The sequence below is a fragment of the Spermophilus citellus genome (genome assembly GCF_964194105.1).
Source record: "Spermophilus citellus genome assembly, chromosome: 2".
Taxonomy (NCBI): domain Eukaryota; kingdom Metazoa; phylum Chordata; class Mammalia; order Rodentia; family Sciuridae; genus Spermophilus; species Spermophilus citellus.
The window spans coordinates 189,659,103-189,686,438 of NC_138183.1; the positions used below are offsets into that span (position 1 = coordinate 189,659,103).

The following is a 27,336-nucleotide window of genomic DNA, read 5'->3' on the forward strand; positions in this document are numbered from 1 at the left end:
CTAGGGACCATGAGATCAGAGACAGTAGCAGAAGTGCCAAAGGGATTTACTTTAATTTTTTCTTATCAACTTCAAGGAGTAATGTATATATAATGATACAATAAACTACATCTGTTTAAATTTATAGGTCTGACAGATATCTGTACTCAGGGGATGAAATGGCCACTTCAGTGAAGGTGCAGAAAGAACATTGGTACCATCCCCAAAATATTCCTTTTGCCCCTTTGCAGTCTGTCCCTTCCTTTACCCCCAGGCTCATGCTCACTATAAACTAGTTTTGCTCCAAATGAGTAGAATTATACAGCATGTACAATTTTTCTCTGGCTTCTTGCACTCAGCATAATGATTTTTACATGTGTCCCTATTGTTACATGTATCCTTTTTATTACTGTTTAGCATTCCATAGTGTGGATATGCCACCTGTTGGTGAACCTGCTCATATTGTAAGGGTTTGTTAAATTTTTTAAGAAACTGCCGAATTGTTTTTCAAACTATACTTAAACAAAGTTTTACCTTCCATCAACTGTATCTGTGGATTTTCCATTGCTCCACATTTTCATCAACACAAAGTACAGTAAGCTTTTTGAATTTTAGTCCTTCTAATGGGTTTATAGATAATGGCATTTATTGTGATTTTAATTTGCATTTCCCTAGTGTATAACAATATTGAAATAGCATCTTTTCATGTGATAACTGGCTTTTTATATATCTTCTTTTGTGTTATATTTGTTCAAACCTTGTGCTCATTTTTAATATTATGTAGTTTATATTCATGTTACTGAGTTTTAAGAGTTTTCTATATGGTCTGGATACTAGTTCTTTGTAAGACAGAAATACGAGGCAGTTTTCTTCCAGTGTGTTGCAATGTGGACATTTTCTCCCCATCTGTGGCATGTCTTTTCATGTTCTTAGTACCAACTGACAAGTAAAAAGTTTGAGTTTTGATGAGATCTGTTTTAAAATTTTTTGTGTGTGATTTATATTTTTCATTTACTTCAAGGTCATGAAGATCTTGCTCCTATATTTTCTTCTGGGAGTTTTTAGTTTTAGCTTTTACATTTACATCTATAATCTAGTTCAAGTAATTTTTGTATATTGTGTGAGGCTAAGGTTAATATGGGAATTATCTTTTGAGTGTCTATTATTGTATAAGGAACTGGGTTTTGTTTTTTGTTTTGTACTGCAGATTGAACCCAGGGCTGCTTAACCAATGAGCCACATCCCAAGTCCTTTTTATCTTTTATTTTGAGACGGGGTCCTGCTAAATTGCAGAGACTAGCCTCAAATTATCAATCCTCTTGCTTCATTCTCCTGAGTTACTGGGATTACAGGTGTGCACCATACTCAGCTATATCAGAAACTTCATTTCGTTTTCAAGAAATAAGTATTCTAAGGTAGGTAGTGATTATGCCCCTTTTAATGATAAAGAAAACAAGTCTCATATTAACTTGCTCAAATATTACAATTAGGATTCAAACCCATGGTTTCCCAATCCAAAGCCCAGGTTCTTTCTACCTATTATGTGGGCACCGTGTTTCCAACATTCAGTTTGGTTCTCTATGGGGGGAGAAAAAATCCAGCTATACCTTGTAAGGAGGAGACAGAACTGAGATGGCACTGGTGCTCTGAAGACATTGATATCCCCAAGCCTAACCTTATGCCATTAGTCATGGTGAGAGTGAGGGCCAGGGTTCCCATGTCAGTTAATTTGCTCAAGTGTGTATCTCAGAAGCTATGAATATAACTTTTTTGGCACTCTCTTGATAAGGGACTTATTCTAAGTTCTTTTTCCATTTTATAGCTGGTCTATCAGAAACATGAATTTAAATGCCTGGCCACACAGATAGTTAGTTAATCCTTACAGCATCCAGCTGGATGACTGACTCCCACTATGTTTGTGTGAGTTTTTATTTTTGGAAAACAAATAATGAGTCAGTCTCCCTCTCTCCCCCCTCCCTCCTTCCCCCTTTCTCACCCCTCCTTCTGGATTCTCTTAGATGCTGTGGTCACACTAGGTAAATAGTCTTTTCCATAAAATTTCCCCTGAACCATGCCAGAATCAAGGGGTCCCCTGCATTCTGATACTTAGGTTACCTCTTTAAAGAGAAAAGTCTTTTTTGTCATCTTGAAAGTGTCTCTGCATTTCACTTAACAGAAAATATTTTCTTTAACCCTGCCTCCTGCAACACACAATGGAGAGGGTAAAAATGGAACCACCAGTACCTCTCTATTCCACTCCCTTCTTCTTCCTTTTTCCTGTCAGGCATTGTGGTATAGGGGAAGGGTGCGGGGCCCTAAAGTGAAAAGAATCCAGGTTTGACTCCAGCTCCAGTGTTTATATAGCTAGCAGATCACTCAATTTCTATGACGTTCAACTTCCTCATCTGTAAAATGGGAATAACAGTTACTTTATGGGTTTGTTATAGAGTGTTTATACAATGTCTGGCACCTGGATACGCTATATTATTTCTTGCTGTTCTCTTTTATTAGATCTCTTTCTGGGGAATAAGGATATTCGATACTCATAAAAAGTCTGAATAAGGGGCCATTTGAATCTTACAAAGGATATTTTTTGAATACAGAGCTCTTCTTTCGGCACCTCAGCAGATATACTGCGTTCTCTTTGGCTGATCTGGTCAGTCAAATTTCAAAGCCCAGCCTTTGTCTGTGAAGTATTTTAGTCATTCTGCCTATTATTTTCTTTGTAGCTGCCAACTAGATTGTCCTAGGTCTCTGGAAGCAAACTCTAACATCTAGCAATTATTTGCTAGTGAGGATCTTGTGGACAAAAGTGTGAGTTGGGAAAGGAGTATATGAGAAAAGAGAAAAGACAGTTGTCTGTTTAGTGTGGAGAGTACCAAATACAGGTTGGTAGGGAAGAGTGGGGAATTCAATTAACATATCTGTTTTTTGAAATTCAGCCCTGAGAAGCATCTATCTGTGTGTAGACTGGTAGGATGAGATCGAGTCAAAGTCACTCATTACATACTGGACATGCCTCCCACTTGGTCCTTTTCTCCCTTCCTGAGAGTCTCCCTTGCATTTATTTCAGTCTGGGAGGCTGGCCTCTGCTTCCCTTTTGCCTACTAAGGATTCTATGGACTTCAACATTTTCAAACCTATTTATAGGCCTTCCTACATCATCCACATAGCCTTGAGAATCTGAATCTGGATATTCAATGAGGTTTGGTTACAAGAGATGTAGAACAGAGATAGGACCAGCAACAAGCACTTACACTTGACTCTTCCGTATATCACTTTTTTTCCCCAACTAGATTCTCAAACATCTTTTGGATTGCCTCTCCGAAGCCTGGTGACTACTTAATTCTAACCTAAATCTCTCCTAACACATAAGTATAGCTCAAATTTTATTCTATTTTCCCAGCCTTCATATTTTTTGTTTTCTTTGGGGTTTCTAATTGCCTTTTTTTTTTCCTAATGAAGAAAGATGCATCGCCAAGGTCACTTATCTTCATAATCATACCATTGGTTATAGGGAAATGACTTACATCTTGACACATTCTTCTCTAAGTTCATAAAACTCCTAATTTCAAGGACTGCAACCATTTCACTGAAGTTTTAGGTTAAATCTTTTTACTTGAGTTGCATGTCATCCTCTTTCTTAAGATCCTTTTAAATTTTGCTATACAGCATCCTTAGTAATTTTTTCCGAAGAGCACATGGAAGGTAAACGTTTTAAGTCCTTGCATATCTAAAATGCTTAAATACTTTGCCATGCTATTCATTAAATAGTCCTGCACCTCTGTATTTCCAGAGCCAAGGACCAAGCTTGGGGCCTTTAGCATGCTATCTGCTACTGAGCTAAATCCTCAACCCCCAGGAATCATCTTTATTTCTGTTCATCTTCCTGCCCTACTTTTCTTCATCTCCAGTCCTGCTCTATCCAAAGTCACTAGGCACATGTGTCTTTTAAGTACTTGAAATCTGAGTTATCTGAATTAAGATGTGTTTAAGTATAAAATACATACCATGTTTCAAAGACTAAGAGCCAAAAAAGGAAAAGAAAATATCTCATTTTTATATTGATTATATGTTGAGAATATTTGGATATATTGGACTAAATAAAATATATTATTATCATTATTTTTTTTAGTTGTAGTTGGACACAATACCTTCATTTTATTACTTTTATGTGGTGCTGAGAATCGAATCCAGGGCCTTGAACATGCTAGGTGAGCGCTCTACCACTGAGCCACAACCCCAGCCTTAAAATATATTATTAACATTAATTTCACCTGTTTTTTTTTATTTGTTAAATGTGACTACTAGAATTTTTTTTAATTATACATATGCCTTGCATTATTATATTTCTGTTGGACAGTGCTGCTGTCGTCCCAGGTTCCCAGGGTCAGCAAGGAGAAGTGTGGGCTGTATGTGTGGCCTTTCCTCATGCCTCTTCACTTGGGGTACCTACAGATATGTTGACGTTGTAGTGACCTGCAGTGTAGTACATCTACCAATACCATGTTGTCTAGTTCCCATCTTTTGAAGTGTTAAAGTTTCTAGTCTTGTATTTTTCTTCACTTTTCCCTCTCTATTCCCCCTAAACGCAGTTATTCCTTTATTTCTTCTTGTACTATTTTGCCACTTCTTTGGGATTTAGGAGGATGGAGAAATAAACATTTTCAGTCTGCCAACTGGAAAATAGATTTTACTCATTTCAATCAGTATTTTGAACAATATTATGGTCATCTCTATATAAGTCTGTCTACATCTCTAGATATTTTCTTTAGGTAGAATTCTAGAAGTAGACACACTGGTTCAGATTAGATGAATTTCTTAAAGCTCTTGATATAAACATCAACAAATGGATTCTGCCAAAAAATACTAGTGTGGATTGTTAGTGGGTTATTCCATGAAAGATGGGAGTAGTTACCCAAGAAGTACCCACATTCACATCTGCTTTTGTGGAAAGCATGACCTCTTTTCTGAATCACTTAACTTTTCTGAATTTTCATGTTTTTATTTGTAGAATTAAGACAGCCAGGCATGGTGGCACATGCCTGTAATCCCAGCTGCTAGGGAAGTAGAAGCAGTAGAATTGCTTCAAATCCAGTCTCAGCAATTTATCGAGACCCTAAGCAACCCAGTGAGACCCTGTCTCTAAACAAAATACAAAATAGGGCTAAGGATGTGGCACAATGGTTTAGTACCCCTGAGTTCAATCCTTGGTACCCCCCCCCAAAAAAAAAGAAAAAGAAAAACAAAAGATAAAAATTAGGATAATGTTCCCTGAAGCAATGTATAAGAAAGCTCACTGAAAATATTATTTTCAGTAATTCATGTCAGCAGGCATTTGAGAGCTTCTTATTTGTATCAAGTCCATGTGTTCTACTAGAACTATGGAGGATATGAACCCTGGCCTCAAAAACTAATTGTTCTTGAAGGGAAAGAGTGGAAGATAAGTCACATTCCTAAGAAGCTACTACATGAGTCTTTTTGTGATACATGATAAGAGGTGTAGACAATGTGTTGAAGGGGTTTAGATAAAGAGTGCTTGCATTCTAGTTAAAAGATCAGGGACAGCAGCCTGGAAGAGGCATCATTAAGGTACCCCTTGTGGGAGCAGTATATTTCAACACAGTCGGGGAGGAAGGTGGGGCTGCATGAGGTGTAGATGAGCCTGAGCACAGGTGCAGGGCTGGGCTTAGGGCAGGTAGGTTGAGAGCGTTCCCTAGAGTTTAGGCAATACAGAAGGAGAACTGAAATTGTAGGTTGAAATTTCTGTCTCTGTGAGTATAGTTATTTGTGCATGCCACAGGAGGGAGTGATTCCTGTATTTATTTCTATGGGGCTTCCATAGACAAGGCGGAGAGAAACGATTTCCTTCAGGTTTGGGTCCAACCAGCATTTGTTAGGCAAGAGATTGTCTTATGCATAGGAGCAAGAGCACAGTGTACCTAGCCTTTGCTTCCTTTCTCAGAGGCTGGGGATTCTAAGGTTCTTCTAAGCAGTTCTAGGACCATTTCACATTGCACTTACCCAGTCAGATAAGAACTTAGGTCTATAATTTTGAGGAAGAAAGTTCCTGAAGAGAAGGACAACAGAGACAAGGACAGGCTGGCAATGAGAGAGAATACTGCTGGAATTAGACCTTTGGTATCGTCGTGAAAAGGTGAGGAGTTTGTTTTCTATCCATCTTTCTGTCCTCCCTACTGGAAGTTCATTGTCATCTCACAGTTGTTTGGTACCATTGGGTTGTTCTCCAACAATCTAGAATCCTTTGGGGTAGCACTCTCCCCCCATGCCCAAGATTTTTTCATCATTAACAACATTCATCCTTTCCTCCCTTCCTCTTTTCCTTCCTTCTTTCTTCATCCCCAATCTAAGAATTCTCTTTCTTGTTGCCTGTAAAATGAAATCAGATTCCCAGGCCTGGTTTTCAAGGTGGCCCCAGCCTGGCTGGTGGCGTCAACTTGCCAGTACCATCTTATTTACATTGTATTCTGTTACCTTGAGTCTCTGGGTTAACATCTCTCATCTGCTTCTCACATAAGCATCTGCTTCATTTATTCATGTACCCAACACTTATTGAATGCCTCTCATGTGTCATTTTTTTCCTGGAAACTTACTGAGCAATTGCTGTGTTGTAGGCCTTGTTGTAGAGCTTGTGAACCGAGAAATAGGAGAGGGGATCATCTTGGTAAATGAAGAATTACTATGAAATATAGTTAAGGAATCAGTGTGACATACTTAATGTGGATATAACAAGAGGCATTTCTGCAGTCTCGTCTCCTTGAATAATCATTGCCTTTGGATGTGCTGATCTAGATCACTAGTAGACACTGGAATCTAAGCATTTCTGTTAAATTCAAGTATGTTGCCAAGTGAAAACTCTAGTGGTCCAAAACTAGGGTCATCAGCTCCAGGACTGATGATGGTTTCTTAAAGGATGTGACTCACATGTGTGAGGCAAGCGCTCTACCACTGAGTTACAGCCCCAGCCCCCCTAGCAAGACTTTTGAAGAAAGAGTTCTAAATACTAAGGTGAATGGCACAGAAATGACAGAAACCTGAACAAAATTGCACCCTGTTTGGAAGCAGAAAAATAAAGACCAGTAAGAGGCAGTGTGCAAATGGTGTAAATGAGGTATCTTGTTATTCAGTGCAAGGTGATTCTCAGCCTTATTTCATCCTACTAGGCCTAAGATAAAGACTGTCTCCAGTTGCTATTATTAGCCACAGAAAAATAGCCACTCGCTGTTCTTTATTCAGTGGAGGAAGCTTACCCATCTCTCAAAACCCTGAGGTTTTAGGATTTGATGGTATATTTTGATTCGAAATGGGCAGTCAGATTACAGACTTTTCTAAGAAGACCTAGCTTGGTCAGCAGAATAGAAAACATCAAGAATGACATCAGTCTGTTGATCTGTGAAGGGAACACCCAAAGATGTACAACACAACTGTTTGTTCTTTTTTTTTTTTCATTTCACACCTGGTGCAGTCAGGAAGTTACATTTAGAAAAAACAATTTTCTCCTTCAAAACAAAAATCTCTCGGTCAAAAAAGAAAAAAAAAAGCACTTATTCATCCACTATCCGGAAGAACTCATTCATTGGAGCTGATTGTTCACATTTGTAGAATTTTGAATTTTGTAGATGGAAGGGGACTTAGAGTTGAATAAGGTCTTCAAAAGGAAACAAAAGGCTCTTGCTTTCAGTATGAACAGAGTTCATTCACAAGACAGTTTTTCCTAATCTATGAGGAGTGATTTCAGACAATTAGCTAATTGGTTGAGGGAGGTGACCTATCCCTTTGCAAAGGGCAGTCTGCTCTTAGGGGTCCACATAAAGAACACATCCTAAGCTTTCCAGGACAGCCAGGAGCAGCCCCATCAATCCTCCCGTGTAACAGCCAGTCGTAACCACAGAGGAACAGTGCATTTCACTGGAGAGCAAAGCCATGAAAACCCTAGCAGCTGCCAACAGCTGATCGCTGCCACCACCAGCTCAGTGTTGTTTGGGGCTTTGAAATATTTCCGAACCATCTTCTAATTTGTGCTATTGTAAGGAGATAAGTGACCTTCTAGAAATAGTCTGCTGTTTTATTTTTTAATTGTTATCAGATGCTTAGTCTGTTGAAATGACATTCATCTATTTAGTAGAAAACAAGAGCAGGACTCATTTGTGACCATCTTGAGACCTCAGATGGGTACAAAAAAGAAAAGGAAGGAAGGGAAAATTCCTGTAGGAAAGGTTAAATTTTTTTGGATTTGAAATGTGAAGGAATTGAGAATAAAAGATAGTTAGAGATTTCAAGAAAGAAATCAGGAGAAGATAACTGAAAGGATTACATAAGGTGAATTCCTCTGTCCCTAGTCTGAAAGGCAATGAAACTGAAGTGACTTTTTTTTTTTTAAACATATCATTAAGAGGTAGTCAGAATGTGAAGTGTTATGAGAATGACCAGGACCATCAAAAGATGACCAATCCCTCAAATCAAAACAACCCCAGGTGATCAAGAGACTTGGTTTTTGTAGCACTCTGTGTGTCCTTGTTAGTATAATAGTTAAAACTCAGGACTTTGGACCTGTCAGACATGGGCTTGAATTCTGTTTCTGTCGCCTATTTACTTTATAACCTGGGCTGAACACTTGGTAAGGATTTATCTCAGGAATACTTCCAGTTTATATAAGAGAAAGCTGACTGATAGTAGTTTAAACAAATAGTTCATTTTTCTCATATTACAAAAAGTCTATAATAAGCAGTTGCTGCCTTTGGTTTGGAGAACCAGAGTTGTGATCAAGGATGCTTATTCTGTCTTCCCATCCATTGTGTTGGATTTCAACCTCATTCTACCAAGAAAACTTAAAAATTTTTCAGGAGCCCCCAGAAGATTTCTACTTGTGTCTTCCTGTCCAGATGTAACATGTGAATTCTAACCCTCATTTAGAAAGGAGGAAAATTTGACTGGGGTTGTGGCTCAGTGGTAGAGCGCTTGCCTAGAAGGTGTGGAGCACTGGGTTCGGTTCTCAGTACTACATAAAAATACAAAGTAAATTGGAGATATTGTGTCCATCTACAACTAAAAAAAAATTTTAAAAAAAGAAAGGAGGAAAGTAAATGTTCTATGTTTCTAGACTCTAACATGGAGGTAAACAAGGAAAAAGGGGACGGGGGTTGTGAATAGCTATCACATTATCCAGCCAGCAGTGTAGTGTCTGGTGCATCATTTAATTAATATTAAAGCTATGATGATGATGATGATGATGATGGTAATAGAGAACCTGTCTTATTGTGCTCCTCTGAAGATTCAAGAATGATATTTAACACTTTTTACTTTATGAAGTACTTTTTCTGTGAAATAAGTTTGTTAATGGTTATTGTCATTATTACATGTTTAGGAATTTCTTGATGATTGATCCAGAGAAAGGTCAATCATTAAGGAAAGCATATGTACTCTGTGTCTTCATACTGTCCTGGCCCAGCACCAGGTCTAATGCCTACAAAGCCTTCCCAGCCCACTCAGAACCACAGCAGTTGCTTACTCCTTTAAATTCCTAATATCACTTCTGACACATACTGTTTGTCTCCTACTTTATATGTATGGCTTCTTAGCTAGGTTTGAAACTCCTTAATTTTAGGATCTACAATAGAAAGTGCCCTGTGTAGGAGGAGTTCAGTTGCTGTTTGTTTATTGACAGAATATTTTCTACTTTTCACTGACAGCTAGACTTGAGGTAGAGTAAGGATGGAGAGTAATTAGAAAGATGGTTTCTTCTATGGGGAGAAATTTTATTTTCTCTTGCCCAATGTTCCACCATTCTTTCTCCAGCTTCTGTCTTCTTGATTTTTTCCCCCACTAAGAGGAAAGTGTACTTCATTTCATTTTTTATTTAACTTTCTAGCCATTTCTTAACTAACTCTTAACTCTGACTTAGCTGTGGCCCTGGTTCTGGTGGGGCAAAAAACTCCTAACTCCTCACTGCCATCTCTTAAGACCACAGCAGAAGGCAAATCCTTGCAAAATAGCTTCTATGGTGCTTTGTGCACACTCTGTTACTGTTTTGGGAGGCATAAGAGTCAAGTAGTATTGGGTGAGGAAAAACAAATCCATTCACTGAAATCAACACTGAGGAGTAAGTGATTTTCTGATCTTTGATTAGACCAAATGCTTAGCATGTGTAGGGATCTTGGAACCTAACTGTATTAGACGAACGTTTAGCAAGGAGTGTTTACTAGCAAAGATAGCTGCCCAGTCCTACATTCCTTCCATATTGTTCGTTGCTACTTCTAGTTTTAAAAGCTGCCCAGTGAGCCGGGTGAGGTGGTGTACACCTGTAATCCCAGCAGCTCAGAAGGCTGAGACAGTAGGATCACAAGTTCAAAGCCAGCCTTGGCAACTTAAAGTGGCCCTGTCTCAAAATTTTAAAAAAGGGCTGGGAATATAACTCAGTGGTTAAGTGCCTCTGGATTCAAACCATAGTGTGTGTGTGTGTGTGTGTGTGTGTGTGTGTGTGTGTGTATATATATATATATATATATATATATATATAAAATTGCACAGTGAAATACAGATATCAGAGTAATCACAGGCCTATATGTGGACTGGAAGAATAGCTCAGTGGTAGAGTACTTGACTAGTATGTGGGAAGTCCTGGGTTCAATCCCTGGTGCCTCCCTCCCCCTGATACATACAAAGAGAAGAAAATTTAAAAAAACAAAAAAACAAAACAAAACAAAAAAACAACCAGCCAAATTTCTGAATAGTCAAATTCATTGATTTTCTTCTTTTTACCATGACCCTTAGATTTTAGAAATAAAAATGAGTACCTGCTAACATATTTAGTTAAATTTATATTACTTAAGTCATTAATCCAATTATTTTGTTTGTTTACTTAGCTCCAAACTGTACAAATACCATAGATTGCCTATCATCATATTTCTCACTTGTGGCCACTTAGTTTTCCCATACTTTTAATTCCTGTCCATTTTTTTCTCTGTTCAATGATGGTTGTTTAAACATACCAAATGAAATGCCAGTTGTGGGGCTGGGGATGTGGCTCAAGCGGTAGCGCACTCGCCTGGCGTGTGTGCAGCCCGGGTTCGATCCTCAGCACCACATATAAACAAAGATGTAGTGTCCGCCGAGAACTAAGAAAAAATAAATAAATATTAAAATTCTCTCTCTCTCTGTCCCCCTCTCTCTCTCATTCTCTCTTAAAAAAAAAAAAAAAGAAAGAAATGCCAGTTGTGGTACCTGTATTTCCAAGGTTTAAAATTTAAAAGCAAAACACAAAATCCTAATACCTATAAAGCAGTTTTCCAAGGCTGTAGAGGGTTACTGTTTCAGTGAATTAATCTTCCTCCCTTCTGTTGTAGAGAATAGGAAGAACAAGCCAAAGTCAGGTGGAGCTGTCCACTTTCCCCAGGACTACCTGGTAGGTCTTATAGTGTAGTTTGCAAATGTGAGTCCGGGAGTACACTGCACAGTGAGGGAAAGCCAGATCTCCAGGGTGGGTAAGATAAGACAAGAGGAAGCTGAGATGAAACCCTGGGGATCGTAGACCTTAAAAAAACCTTGTGAAGACCAAAAAGCAGTACAGAGATACAGGAAATTGTGGTGTCACATAATCCAAAGGATTTAGGAGGAGCATTTCGGAAATAAGGAGTGCTCAGCTGCCTCAAACACTGCCAAGAAATAGCAAAGATAAGAGCAGCAACAACAAAAGTGTCTGTGGGATTTTACCACCAAAGAAAGATCACCCATGGTGAAGACTTACTGTTCTCCTTACCCAGTCTCCCTAGGCCCTAATCACATAGGACCACCTGCATCTTGTTTTCCAGTGTTCTTGCACATCTGGCTTCCATTGGGTATAAAAATATAATTCTAAAAGATCTTTGGTCTCTAATTATTCATTTTGATTCTGAAAGAAGGACTTAGTCCTTATGTTGTCTGCCCATTTGGAAGATGATTAGTGATAAGATTATGCTTTATAATTGGGATCCAAAACCTCAGGGTGTATGGATGGGGTGGCAGAGTGAGCATGATTAGAGGTCTACCACGGCCCCAGGCAGGCTCTGAAACATGTCCAATGCCCCACCTTACCCGCCACTTCTATCATTCGGAGGGCTCGCCTTTCCCATTAAACCATGTTCAGTACTGCAGGGAATGCCCTGGTGCCTGGGCTCAATAAATGGCAAAACTAGGCCTTTGTAGTTCACCTACAAAGGGAAAACAGGGAAGGCTCTGAAAACAAACTCCTTTTTCCAATTTCTTCTCAGACCCCGGGGCGTGGGGAAACTCCACATGCCTGTTTCTGCCTCTGCGCACCTACAGAAAGGTTCTTTCTCCGCTCCCCAGTTGCTACCTTTTAGTCTCCGGATGTTGCATGTTCATTCCCTGCTGTTCGTGCTCTATGTGTTGCATTACTCACACGTGCCTTCAAGCACAGATGAATTTCCTGCATTCCATTGCCACTTCTGTGCAGGCTTTCCAATCCTTTAAATCTTCCTAGACAGTCAAATTATGGGGTTTATTCCTTGATAAATAAAATTCACTTAAACACAGGCTATCATTTGTACTACTGATCCATTTCTCCTACCACTTGAATCAAGCCCTGTGTGTGTGAAGGGCTGGGGCTGCTCCTTCTTTCTGTGCAGAGACTTATATGAGTAGGGAGCCTGGAACACAGTGAGGATTGATAATTGTTGCACTGAAATTTAAATCATACCAGGTACCCTGATAAGATTTTGCTGGGCAAGTGAAGCTAGCATGAAGTTGGCCTCTCTAGCTTGGTGTGCAGGGAGAGTCCCAAGTCTGGTAACTTCCTGAGCCACTTGTTGAAAAACTAGAGGCCCTCACCACTTGCTTCCAACAGCTTGTATATTTTTAGTCCTGCTTTTCATGTTAGTTTCCCCTTAACTGCTTGCAGGAAATCTTTTCTTGGACATAATCTGCCCATTTCCTGAAGTCTTCCTCTCCACATTGTGTCAGTTTGGGGATGAATCAAGTCAGCAATTTTGGAGAGGACTTGTTCTCTTCCCTGCCACAGCCTCCCCCCTTTGTGGGACACCAAAAAGCTGCCTTTCTTGTCTTTTCTAGGGGTGAAGGGAGGAGGGGCAAGCCCTCCATGTGTGTCAGCCTCTTAGGCTGCCTGACACAAATGTCCTTTTGTGTATGGAAGGGGCATGTGTGTGTTTTCCCTTTCCAATGGACACTTTGATTTCTTAGGTCCGGATGGTACCCTCTGAACTAGAAGCAATGGTGTGGCGTACAGAGCGTGCTTAGTGAGGAAAGCTGTAGTGGCAGCCACCATTTTCTCTTTTCTGCCTCTGCCCCTACCCTTTGTCCATTGTGAGTTTGGTCTGATTAGAACCAGCCTAAGACGATCCCTTCTAGGCCCAGAGCCTCCTGGGCACTTTCCTTCTTACCTGGAGGACTTCAAACCTGGAGACAGGGATTTTCCATGATGAGGATAACAACTCCTAATATTTCTGTAATGCTGGTTTTTAAACATGGTCTGTGTTTTTAGGAACTAAAAATCTGACTTTGTTCACTTTTAGATGAAAAGATTCCCATTTCAGTTCTGGCCCTGCTATTTAATAACTGTGAGACTTCAGGCAAGTGATAGGACTAATAATAGCGCCCACTTCATAGAATATTTCACAGTTTAAATAAGAAAATATATGTAAAGTGCCTGCTGTGTGGGAACCATCCAAATGTCAACCAAAAAGGGAAAAGGAGAGAGACCATTGTAAATGAGTATGCTATGCGCACAATGCTGAGCATACTAGTTGCCTTGTGATCTGAGGTCTCAGGGCATGCCTTTTCCCTTCCCTCTGAAGCTTCGCCTTCACCTGGATGTTCATTCTGACTATTCCTTTTTTCTTTTTTCTTTCTTTTTTTTTTAAGAGAGAGTGAAAGAGGAGAGAGAGAGAGAGAATTTTTTTTAAGAGAGAATTTTTAATATTTATTTTAGTTTTCGGCGGACACAACATCTTTGTTTGTATGTGGTGCTGAGGATCGAACCCGGGCCGCACGCATGCCAGGCGAGCGCGCTACCGCTTGAGCCACATCCCCAGACCCTGACTATTCCTTTTTTCCCTCCATCATCCTGCAAGGTAATATGTAAGGTATTATTCCTTGTAAGGTAATATGGCTCTCTTATCTCAAATCCACCCACTTTCTCTTGGGGCACCCCCTAGCCCAGTGCTCAGCATCAAGTAAGGCCCAGCATCTACTTGTATTAGGTACTTGCTGTGAAAAACTCCAAAATGCAAACCCATTCCCCAAGGGCCTGCCTCCAGGCACTCAAACTGATTCCTTGATTTATATACCCAGGTATCAGTGCAAGAAATGGAAACCAAGGTAGAAACTTTAAACAGGAAGAAATTTAATATATGAAATTCAACACTTAGCTGTTTTCCTAGTCTAGAAGTCCATGCCCTCCCGGGACACCACTAGAGTGATCAGCTTAACATCCCACCCCCATTCCATGAACTGCAGTTCAGGACTGCGAAGGTCAGACTTGGAAAGCTATTAATGCAAGTGCCCCATAGCACTTGGGAAGCTGGAGAACACTTCAAATGTGCTTGCCAGCAGAAACAAGAAATGGCCAAAAGAGCAGGAAAAAGGTCTTTGCCTCACTTCCAAGTCTTGTATGAATGCAAATATTTGGCAGATTAACTGCAAGTGAATATGGTAAAGGTGATTTTTAGTTTTCCAGAATTTCTAACTAGAAGGGGAGTGGAGTAGAGGTCGAGGGAGCCAATGTACAGTACATAGCAGCCAGCTTCATCTAGAAAGTATTTTATGGAGCAGTGCCACAGGATGAAGGCTGGATGAGAAAATCCAAACAGCTCCTCTACATCTAGTTATTACCTTACAAACGCAGACTCACTTCCATAAAATCATGTTGTCCATGGGAAATCCTCCACGTCTCCCTGTGGCCTCTAAAGTCTCATTGCCCCCACAGCTTGCCTTGTACTTATTCAGGACACCTAATATTCTTAACAGATGTTTGAATGAGCACCTTCCCTGTGTGTCAGATGCTGTCCTAGACAAAGGGAGACAAAGTCAAAAGAGAAAAGCAAGGCCTGGCATCCAAAAGTTCATGGTAGTCTAGTGAGGGACAAAGTAATGAAAATAGTTGCAAAATCATACTATAAATGTTAAAGGGATGGTTCCTCAGAAAATAGATGAAATGCACATATACCAAACTGGGGGAGAAAATGAGGATGAATGTGAAAGGGCTGCACATACTCATGTAAAGACTAAGTGTAAAGGACTTTTATGAAAAAGAAGAGCCCGAGTCTGGCCATATAAACTCCATGATCTACTTTTCTCAAATTATCCGTTCTAGATACAAGATCACAAGATGTTCTTTATTTTTCCTCACAGTACTTAATGGCAGTTTTCAAACATACAGCAAAATTGAAAGAATTTTAGCTGGGTGCAGTGGTGCATGTCTGTAATCCCAACTACTCAGAAGACCAGAGCAAGAGGACTTCAAATTCAAGGTCAGCCTGAGTGACTTACCAAGGCTGTCTTCAAATTAAAATAATAATAATAATAATAATAATAATAATAATAATAATAATAATAATAGGTGGGAATGCAGCTTAGTGGTGGGTGGAAGACTTGCCTGGCATGTGTGAGATCGTGGGTTCAATCCAAGTACTGCGATAAATAAATAAAAAGATAATTTTATAGCTGATACCCACATATTAGTTATATAAATTCTGCCATTAATATTCCACCAGTAAGGTAATAACTAGATGCAGAGGAGCTGTTTGGATAGGTATACTTGCTCTCGTATACCTATCTATCTATCCCTCTCTTCATCCATTACCCATCTTATATTTTAAAGCATTTAAACTAAATCAAACACATTATCCTTTTCTCCCTAAATAATTTAGTATGCATGTCATTGACTATGATTCCATATGTGTTTAGTATTTCTTTGAGGTAAAATTTACATGGAAATTTTTTGAATGAAATGTTCAGATCTTAAGAGAGAATTCTTGAGATTTGACAAGTGTAATTCAAGTTCTCATCAAGGTAGAAAACATTATTATCCTGGAAAGTTTTCTTATGCCCGTTCTAAAATAGTAGCCCCCTAGGAGCTACCACCATTTTGATTTTTTTCCTATCTACCATGGGTTGATTTAGCATGTTTTAGAATACCATAGAAACAGAATCTTATAGTGTGTACTCTTGTACAAGGCTACTTTCATTCATTATAATACTTTTTGAGATCCCTCCATGTTGTTGAATGTATTTATAGACCAGTCCTTTTTATTGCTGCATACTATTCCATTGCATAAATATACCACGTGATTCATGCATCTTCTGGATTGATACCTGTGCTGTTTCTAGCCTTCAGTTACTAAGAATAAATCCATTCTGAATTTTTTTGTGTCCTTTTTAATAGACTTATTTTTTTCCCAACACTTTTAGATTTACAGAAAAACCAAAAAGATAATACAGAGTTCCCATATGCCTCACACCTAGTTTTCCCTATTGTGTTATTCAGTTTTTTTATTACCATAACGAAATACCCAAGGCAGTTTGCTTATGAAGAAAAGAGGGTTGTTGAACTCAGAGTTTTGAAATTTCAAAGGCCTGGCACTGGCAATGGCTCAGCTCCCCTGTGCTATGTCACATCATGGCAGATGGAGATGGTGGCAACACATATGGGGCAGATTGAACAAAAATAGGAAGCCAGAGAGTTGCTGGGTAGGGCCAGGCCTAGGTTTTTATAATAAACCATTTTTGTTGTTATTTTTTTTTTTATGTCACCAGGAATTGAACCCAAGTGTGCTTAACCACTGAGCCACAACCCCAGCCCTTTTTAATTTGGGGATAGGTCTTGCTAAGTTGCTCAGGGCCTCACTAAGTTGCTGAGGCTGGCCTCAAACTTGTAATCCTCCTATCTCAGCCCCCCAAGCTACTAGGATTACTGGCAGTGTAACCACTGCACCCAGCTATAATAATCCTTTTAGGAGAACTAACCAGGGTTCCACAGGAAGCACTTGAATCCCTTCTGAAGGAACACCCTCACTTGACCTAGGACCTCTCGCTGGGCTCCACCTCTTAAAAGTTCAGTCTCTGACACCACTAATCTGCATATTGTGCCTCCAGTATGTGAACATTGAAGGGACATCCAACACCTTAGCACCTGTTGTTAACATCTTACACACAATGTACTCCCTTTAAAAATTTTTTTTCCCTTAATGTTCTTTTTTTTTTAGTTGTAGATGGACATAATACCTTTATTTGTATTTTTATGTGGTGCTGAGAATCAAACCCATTGCCTTCCACATGTGAGGTGAGTGCTCTACCATTGAGCTACAACCCCAGCTCTTTAATGTTCTTTTTAAGGCCCCTTTTGGCTTAGTGTTTTTAACATCATTATTTGGGAAGACTGCAGATGTGGAGCTATCAGTAAATATCCTGTTTGTCATCCCCTTAAGATTATCCACCCAGAACTTGTTCTATCAGGTAAGCTGGACACACAAGTGCCTAGCAGTTGGGTTATATATCATTCCTGAGAGTTTTGCTCAGGGAAAGGTCCTGGGTCTGGTCCTTAAGCCTGCAAGTGAAGGGGACAGGCTTTGTCCTGATCACCCTACCCTCACTTTCTGGCTTTTCCTCTTCTGGGCCTTCCTCTCACCTCAAATGAATTCCTAACAGAGTTAAAATGCTTTTTTCCAAAGCACAATTTACTGTTAAAACAACAATTAATTTTGGTGTTGTACTTTCCAGTTTATAAAGCTCTGTAGCATTAATTGCTTCTTCATTTCAATGTATATGTTATACCCATCTTCAGAAAACTAAAGTTCAAAAAAATTAATTACTTCTCCAAAGTCACACTTCTAGTTATTATATCTAGTTTGGGATATAAACTTAACACTGTCCTACCCTTGAATCCTGATGTTTTTTTTCTGTATTCTTTCTATTAAAAGTTGTGAACTATCTATTGTTTTTTAAGGCAAAGTTCAAACCATTTAGCACATCAGGTAAGGCCCACTGCAGTTGGCTTCAGCCTGCTTTTCCATTCCCATGGATGGCTTCCCTGTGGGCTCCAGGAACGGCTATATGGTTTTTCCCCAGCACTTTATGAGTATTGCTCCCACTGTGCATTTTAATATTTTCCCGTTTATGTTTAGGATATTTTTTCTTTCTTCCTATCTAGATTCTGAACTTTGCTTCTGGGAATATTTTCCATCCTTTAAGACTCATCTCAGATACTGTGGTCTTTATATGAAGCATCTCCTGATCCCTTCTCTGCTTCCCTCATTTGTCCCTAGCTTTGAGGTGCTCAGGGCCTCATTCTGTTCACAAATTAAACTTTCAGGGCCCAGGAGACCCATTCCATATTAAGATGCAAAAAAATAATTAAAACATGATCCCTTGAAATTACTTCTAGTCCATTAGGGGAACGAGACATGTAGAGGAGTGTTGATAAAATATCATGAGGATAAAAACTGACTCAGATATAGATTTATTAAGTTCCCATTGTATACCCAGCACAGATGCTTAGTGCTTACTTGTAGGCTTCTATTGAATACTAGACACTGTGCACTTGGACTAAGTAGGAATGATCTTGAGCACAGTGGAGAGGGAGGTTCGCTCTCTCTGATTAAAGAGCATAGAAGGGGTCTCTGCTCAGTTAACTTGTTACCCAGTTTCTCCTCTTTGTTATCTATTGCTCCACTAACACTTTCTGGCTTTTCCACTTCTAGGCCTCCCTCTTGCCTCCAACAAATACTCAACAAGGTTTTAAGACTTTTTTCCCCAAAGCATACCTTATGGGAAAACCTTGCTGGTTGTTCTTTGGACATATTTGAGATAGCAAATTACAAAATGAATTCTCAGGTGATCTAAACATTCTCTATAATAACATTTCATTAACTCAACAAAAGTAACCAAGGTCTTCTTCTATGCGTGTGTCTTTATCTGAGAATACAAATATGAACACACTGTAATCCTTGACCTCTGAAGTTCCTAGCAGAATGCAGACACCTTCAATGGCAAATAGTAGCAAATAACATGAATTCTGTTTTGAAAAACATGGGACCATAAATAATGTAAAGTAACACTTTTTTATTCCAACAAGAAAGTCCTTCAAAGTACTTTCATGGTCATAATTTCAAATAGTCACTCCTCATTTTACTTTTTTTTTAATTTACACAAAAAGAAATTAGTACAAATTTAATTCAGTAGAGTATGCTACTTTTATCTTATTGACCTTTGACCACAATATATCATTTCATTTTATAAGGAAATCTACACAGATGCACAAAAAAATCCCCCCAAAATTTGATCAGTGTGACGTTAAGTGATTTTCTCTTTTGACTGATGTTTGCTTCTATTGTCAAGTTGTAAAATGATTTTAAATGAGACACTCTTGTAACAATATGCATCTTCCATGAAAGATAGTGAAGAAGTTCTTTAGATGCAGGTTTGAAATAAACTTCAAAATATAATTTAAATGGGAAAATCAAAGTACATATAACATATTATGATGTTAAATGGTACTGTACTTTGTATTATAAAAGGGAAATACATATATTTACTTTATAAAGTATCTCTAAAATGAAACACCAGAAACTGAAGACAATGATTATCTCTATAAAGCAGAAGAGGATGACTGGGATTAGGGTAAGGGGAGACTTGTTATTGTTTGCCATTTTATACCACTTGATTCTTGAGTCATCTTACTTCTTCAAAAATACAGTATTCATACCAGACATGGTAATGTGTACTGGTAGTCCCAATGATGTGGGAGGCTGGGGCTGGTGGATAGCTTGAGCCCAGGAGTTCAAGGCCAATCTGGGGAACATAGAAAGACTCTAATAAAATGAAATGAAAATGTTATAAAGAACAACAACAAAAAAAGGTTTGAGGATAGTTTATTGGAAGTTTATAGGAATAGAGTGTTATGAATTTTTTTCTTATTCATGTTATTATTACTATCATTTTTTTTCTGGCAAAATCATCCTTAAAATATAATCTCTTTATCTTGTTATTTGACTGCTGACAATGTAGGGGTTATCAGGGTGTCCCTAAGTCATGTAGGATTCTTAGAAATCCCATACTTTAGGTTGGTAGTTATTTCTGTGATCAGGAAGAAGGCACTTAAGAGCATAGATAGAGTTCTTAGAAACCTACCAGCATTACTTCTCAGGGCTCAAAGAACCAGAAGTTCGTTCTAGCACACCGCTTAGTGTGTGTTTGAATACCCTCTGCAACAATGTGCACAGTGGTCCTTGTCACTGTAGGGCTGCTTGACACAATCAACAGAGCCACCAGCTAAGCTAGTCAGGGAGCACCCCAATGCCAGGGTTTCTGTGCTGTCTTGGGAAGATCACTGGACAAGCCATCAGATTGCACATGGCTTCTAAAGTCTCAGTTCTTCCTCCTCTTGAGTCTCTGTCTCTTCCTTTAGGCATTGGACTGTGTTGAGGATGGTAGGTACATGGCAGACTGCTACCACTTTCCCCTCCCCAGCTGTAATGGACATCACTTCTGGCAGATTTTATGATGGATAATCATGAACAAGGTCTCATAATCCTTCTCAGCACCGTCTTCCAGGCAGTCAGAACACTTTCTGGCTTTTCTGTGCTGTCTGAGGTTATAAACACACTTACATCTTGGCAAAAAGATGGTAGTTATTCCCTTGCACTCTAAGGTTCTCAAGCAGCAGTGCACTGGTAGGTATTTAACAGCAGGTTCTCAGGAGGAAAAGCAGCAGCAGCCACCCTCACCTGCAGCTTTGTTCATTTCCATGGTGTAAACTTTCCTATCATGGCTGATTTCAGTCTATCAAAGTGAAATTACTTGGGTTGCATAATTCCTGAAAAATTAACAAGCAACTTTCATGACTAATAGAGGTTGATCCTAGCCATCACTGTAAAACTGATGATTTTGGATTAACTGGCCAAAGCCATAGTGAAAATGAAAACCACCATTCTCACTAGGAAATTTTATTTAGGGTCACAGTTCCTACCTTGCAGTCTTTGGACCTGGTTGTCATTAAGACCTTGGTGAAATTATTTTACTTCCCTGTGCCTCAGTTATACTATCTGGGAAATGGGAGTAGCGATTCTTTGTTCTTAAGATTATACTGGGGGTGGGGCGTTGGGGCTGTGGCTCAGTGGTGGCGTACTTGCCAGGCATGTGTGAGGCACTGGGTTAGTTTCTCAGCACCGCATATAAATAAATAAAATAAAGGTCTATCAACAACTAAAAAAAATATTTAAAAAAGATTATAGTTTGTAATGAGAGAATGTGTAAAAACACTTAATAGAGTGTTGAGCATGTGGTTTGATCTCCAGACTGTTCCCCTTTCTTTAAGGGTAGGAAGCTGTTAGATTAGGCTGTGTCTTTTCTCTTTCCCACATGTGAAAGGCTAGGCATTGTTTTCCTTTCTTTTTCTGTTATACTCACTTGACATTCCCTTTTCCGGTGCCTCTCACCTCTGGTCTAATGTGCTAAATCTTTTGAGTGAAATATGAATATTTAACCTTATCTGTTCTGGACATTTTATCCTATGTATGATCTGTTCAATCTTTGCTTAGTTTTCTGTGCTGTCTGAGGTTATAAACACACTTACAAATAAAGACCATCTCTGTACAAGCTTCTTGGACTGTCTCCAATCATAGTACCAGGAGCATATGAATGCCAATAATTCCTGACTCTTAGGATCACATCAGAGTTGTGACAAGAGCTGTTGACAGGAGGAGTATTATACCTGGCAGTACACACTCATGACCAAAGACCTACAGCAGGTAGAAATAGCTTCACATTTTAAGAACACATTTGTTTCCCTTATACAAGTGGATGCTTCTCAAAAGTTGTTCCAAACTAGATTTTTTTTGTGTCTGTTTGTTTGTTGGTACTGGAGATTGAACCCTGGGGCACTCAACCACTGAGCCCACACCCCTAGGCCTTCCCTTCCTTTTTTTTTTTTTTTCTGTATTTTATTTAGAGACAGGGTCTTGTTGAGTTGCTTATGGCTTCACTAAGTTACCTCAGCCTCCAGAGCCACTGGGATTATAGGTGTGCACCACTGTGCCCAGCTCCCAAACTAGATTCTGACTAAAGCATATGTCTAGTCTTCTCCCTTCTCTGGTATAGTGGCTTTAGAGGAACTGTGGGATCACCCATGCAGTGTCTCTGTGTCACAGGAGTCAGTTCTCCAGACACTTACGCATGCTGTGTGCTCCCGGCACTGCTGTGGGCTAGGAGCAAAATCTTGGGAGACACCATTCCTGCCTGTAAGGCACTTATAATCCGCAGGTAAGGGACATGACTCAGCTAGCAGATGTAGCCTAGGGAGGTGTGTAGGAGAGCATCCTGGAAGAGGTGGCAGGGAAAACTGTTCCCCTTCTTTCCTCCCCTACAACACTTAGTAGGGTGCTATGATTACTGAGTCCTTGATCCAGGGTGATCCAGTCTACTCCCACTGCCTCAGCTTCATTCCCATGTGATGATCTGTGTCTCCCACCCATGTGTGAATTTTGGGGAACAAATCTGTGGCCTGTAGTTCACCTCTTCCAGAATGTTTTGAAGACCTGCAATTCTAAGTGTCTGCAGTTAAACCCAGTATCTCTGCTCCGGACCAAATCTCCCTGTGCTCCAAACCTGCTATAGATGTCACTGTTGGCTCAAGCTCTAAAAGCCTGCTGGTCATTCTTTGTTCATCTCACCGCCACATTCCAGTAGTCACTAAGTTGTTTCCAGCCATTAAATACCTATTTGCATCACCCTCTCTCTCTCCCCATCTCCCCACTGTAGTCTAAGCCACCATCATTTCTCACTGGGACAATCGTCTCCCTGTTGACATACTTGACTATATCCTTCTTTATTTTCATATATATATATATATATAGATAGATAGATAGATAGATACATATATAGTTTTTTAGTTCTCGATGCACACAATACCTTTATTTTGTTTATTTTTATGTGGTACTGAGGATCGAACCCAGTGGCTCACATGTGCAAGGCAAGCACCCTGCTACTGAGCCATAACCCAGCCCCAACTGTAGTCATCTTCTCCAACTTTTCACAAAACAGCCAGAGTGAACTTTCCAGAATCAAAGGCATAGCAGTCCCTTTTTCTATTGTCTTTAGTACAAAGACCAAATGCCTTGATTTCTTCCCACTGGCTTTTTCCAACCCTTTCAACCCCTCCAGCCCCTTTCTTTTTCTGATACACTCCCTTGACCATCTTGCCATTCATTCTCCTGGCATACTGGTTTCACCTTTGTCATAATATTGATCATGCTTTATCATAGTTACTTGTTTCTTATTGACATCTCTGCTAGATACTAGGCTCAGAGACCACAGACCAAATCTATATTGTTTATGCTATACCCTCAACCCACACCATAGTGCCTATTCAGTAGAACACTGAATGTGTGGTGAATGAGTTCATTATTTTAAATGCAGTTTTTATAACAGATTTATTTATTTATTTATTTGTTTGTTTTAGATGGACACAATATTTTTATTTTTACATTTATGTGGTGTTGAGGATCGAACCCAGTACCTCATGCATGCGAGGCGAGCACTTTAACCACTGAGCCACAACCCCAGCCCCAGTTTTTATAATAGTTTTCTATAAAATGAATAAAAGGCCTCTGACATAGCTCTTTGGTAAGTACAGATAGTCATATTGTAAATTATTTTTATAGCACATCTTCTTTAGATTATGCACATGGGTAAAATATTCCAATTTCTGCAGTTGTATCTGGTTCTGTCATGAGCCATAGAGATCAATATTATAAAGCTTAAGAGTAAGTTAAGAGAGGAAGATGTAGGAGCGGAAAAACCTGAAGAACAGAAACCTTACCACTTTTTATCCTTACTAGTGCTGCAATATGTATCTTCATGCATATATCTTTTTCTTTCCTTTGAATCAGTTGCCAGAAATGAGAATTATTGGGAAAAGGGGGAATAAATGTTTTCACGGCTCTCAAAATACTGCCAAATTGTTTTCCAAATGCATCATACCAACAGGGTACACACAGGGTGGCTGCTTTATCACACTCTTTCCGCCACTGGGCAGTATCATTAAAATCTTTTTGCTAGTTTAATCGAAGAAAAAAATTGCTCTTCTCCATTCTTACTATGGAGAAAGCTGGTCTTTTTCAGGCTCATTGTTCCTACAGCTCCTTCTGGAAGAGCATCCTGATCCTCCTGGACAGTCAGAGGCTGCCAGGCTCACAGCCTCAGCAACCCCTGGGGCACAGCATCGCCCTTGTGCAGCGGCAGGGAGGGCAGTGGTGGAGGGAGGCCACACAGACCACACCATTGTTGGGGGATGCAGTCACTGGGATAATGCTGTGAGAAGGGATGAAAAGAACGATTCTCCATTCTTGATTGTTGTGATTTCCAAGGATGAGCCAGCAGCTCCAGTCCGGGAAGGGATGGGTCTTTACTGTGGCCAGATGCTCCTTTTTCCAGTGCTGCCTCCCATTGTTCCTGGTGAGAAGGGGTGGGGGACAGCACAGCAGCTGAAACAGATTAACTTCTATGCTAGTTTCCTCCCTTTGAGTGAGTGCCCTGGACCTAGGACATTCCGAATTAGTCAGAAACCATTTAGAAATAAGAATATGGTTCAAGGTCCACAGTGTATAGGAACCAGCCTTCTGGAGTATGTACACCATTCCTGCCTTTATCTATGTGAACTGCTTGAGGCAGAAAGAGCTTTCTTTCCTCCCCTTCCCCACTGCCACTGCCTTGGTTAAGGCCCCCATCCTGTTTTGTCTGGGCTATGGCAATAACTTCCTGCTTCCCTTCATCTATCCTCCTCTGTACTGTTGCCAAAGTGATATTTCTTCATGCATGTTGGATCTTAACCATTCTCCAATTTAAACTGTGAGTACTTCCCCGCCTTCAGGATAAAACTCAAGCTCTTTATTCAGCTTTTTTTTTTTTTTTTAATTTAGCAATCAAATCCCAAACTGCTTTTCCAGACTGGCTTCCACCTCTTCTCTGAACTATTCTGGTTCTCTGGTCCCTCTGCCCTGATGCTCTTCTGCTTCCGTTCTACCTAATTAATTCCTGATGCCAACATCCCTCCTCAGAGAGCAGACCCCTTCAAATCATCACTTCCTTGTTGGATTTCCCCGACAGTTAAGTTACCTCCTGTTCCTATAACCCTATAGTAGCACTTACACACAAGATTGTAATTTCTCTGATTGTTTCTCCCAAAATCAGGAATTATCCCTTTTCCTTGGATATTTGCATTTGTGAATCCCCTGCATATAATAGTTTTGCATATAATAAGTCCTCCAAAATGTTTCCTTTCCTTCCTTTCTATTAGCTAGTCTTAAGCTCTTTAACTTTTGGTATATTTTTATTTTTGGAGCCAAAAGAGAATGTAATGTAGTTTAATTATTATTTCTTCTTTTTTTAATGGCTGACGAAACCAAAAGCCAATGAAGAAAGGAATTCACCCTGGGATGCACAGCTAGATTTATTGACAAAGCTAGGGAATATGATTAGAACTGATCTCCACAAGTAACTTTAAAAGAACCTTGAAATAAAGGTTACATTAGGTAGAAATGAAGGAATTAAAAGTCATTTTCAAGTTCTTTGCTGAGCGCTTAAATATGTTACATTTCTTAAAAATATATTTATTTTTAGATTATGGCAAAGTACATATAGCTTAGTTTGACATCTTAACTATTTTTAAGTGTATAGTTCAGTGGCATTGAGTACTTTCACATATGTGTACAACCATCACCACCACCCTTGTCAAAAACCCATTCTCCCAAACTGAAAGTCTGTACGCATGAGACAATAACTTCCTGTTCCTTCATTCCCCAAACTCCTGGCAACCACAGTTCTACTTTCTGTTTCTGTGAATTTAACTCCTCTAAGTACCTCTAAGAAACTGTAAGTGAAATCATACAGTATTTGTCTTTTTTGGCTGCTTATTCATTTATCATAATTTCCTCGAGTTCCATCCGTGTGGTGGCATGCATCAGAGTTTCCTTCCTTCCTTAAGACTGAATAATATTCCACTACATGTATATATCAAGTTTTGTTTCTCCATTCATCCACCACTGGATAGTTGGCTTGCTTCCACCATTTGGCTATTGTGAATAAAGCTGCTGTAAACATAGGGGTAAAAATATTTGTTCAGGTCCCTGTTTTCACTTAAGAGTCTACAGCTAGAAGCAGAATGGATCATGTTATTCTATTTTCAATGTTTAAAGGAATTGCTGTATTTTTTTCCACAGTAGCTGTACCATTTTACATTCCCACTAAGAATGCACAGGGGTACCAATTTTTTTCATATCTTCATCATTTCTATTTTCTTTTTTAATTTTTCAATTGATTTTTTTAAAAAAATAAATGAAAGCAGAATGCATTACAATTCTTATTACACATACACAGCACAACTTTTCATATCTCTGGTTGTATATAAAGTATGTTCACACCAATTCGTGTCTTCATACATGTACTTTGGATAATGATGTCCATCACATTCCACCATCATTTCTAACCCCCTGCCTCCTCCCTTTCCCTCCCACCCTCTGCCCTATCTAGAGTTTGTCTATTCTTCCCATGCTCCCCCTCCCTACCCCATTATGAATCGGCCTCCCTATATCAGAGAAAACATCCAGCATTTGGTTTTTTGGGATTGGCTAACTTCACTTAGTATTATCTTCTCCATCCATTTACCTGAAAATGCTATGATTTTATTCTCTTTTATTGCTGAGTAATATTCTGGTGTGTGTGTGTGTGTGTGTGTGTGTGTGTGTGTGTGTGTATGTATGTATATATGTGTGTGTATATGGTGTATATAGTGTTCCTGCCCTGGACTCCTGAGAAAGTTCATAGCTGCTTCCAATTTACATGCAAGTCCAGTGCAAAGCACCTTGTGATGTTTGGTTGACAAATGGTTCCTTTATTTCCCTTCCTGGCTTGGTGCTTTTATGGGTAAATTACATAGGACTTAATATGCCTAAATTGAGAATTCAGAACTCTACCCTATTTTTCACACTATGACTTCTTTTCACTCACTCTTTCTGCAGTCTGTAGCCTTTCCCCTGTGTTCTCTTCTCTTTTTTTTTTCCCCAATTTTTAAATTTTATTTATTTATTTATTTTTGTGGTAAGTGGATTTAAGTTGGTAAGATAACTGAGGCATGTAGAAACTAATGGCTACTGACGTCTTATTGTAGTGGCCCCAAGGCACTTGCATGATAATTGGTGCTTTGTAAATTAAAATTCAACCTAAAAATCTCTTCAGTGTTTCTTAAATTAAGTTTATTATGTGTGATAATTTGTACCTAGAGGCTTCTGTTGTTATTTGTTGTAGTGACTGTGGCAGTAATGAGCCTGGCTC

General features: G+C 39.4%; 1 protein-coding gene and 1 pseudogene across 4 annotated transcripts in view; both read left to right on the forward strand.

Annotated features, from left to right (window-relative positions):
* LOC308634572 (non-histone chromosomal protein HMG-14-like) overlaps positions 1-12,468 on the forward strand; it is a 42,997-nt pseudogene extending 30,529 nt beyond the window's left edge. The window contains exon 2 of the transcript in view: positions 12,246-12,468. The product of the transcript in view is annotated as a non-histone chromosomal protein HMG-14-like (transcript). The remainder of the gene's footprint in view (positions 1-12,245) is intronic.
* The window catches only part of GAB2 (GRB2 associated binding protein 2), a 189,056-nt gene that overhangs the window by 69,526 nt on the left and 92,194 nt on the right, over positions 1-27,336 (forward strand). Inside the window, exon 1 of one of the 3 annotated variants that reach the window (XM_081280019.1) lies at positions 5,985-6,136. The exons of 1 other annotated variant lie outside the window; for it this stretch is intronic. The gene's annotated coding sequence lies outside the window, so the exon portion shown is untranslated. Of the gene's footprint in view, positions 1-5,984; positions 6,137-23,615; positions 23,632-27,336 lie in introns of those variants that run through there. One more of the 3 variants, XM_081280020.1, reaches the window with a different exon arrangement.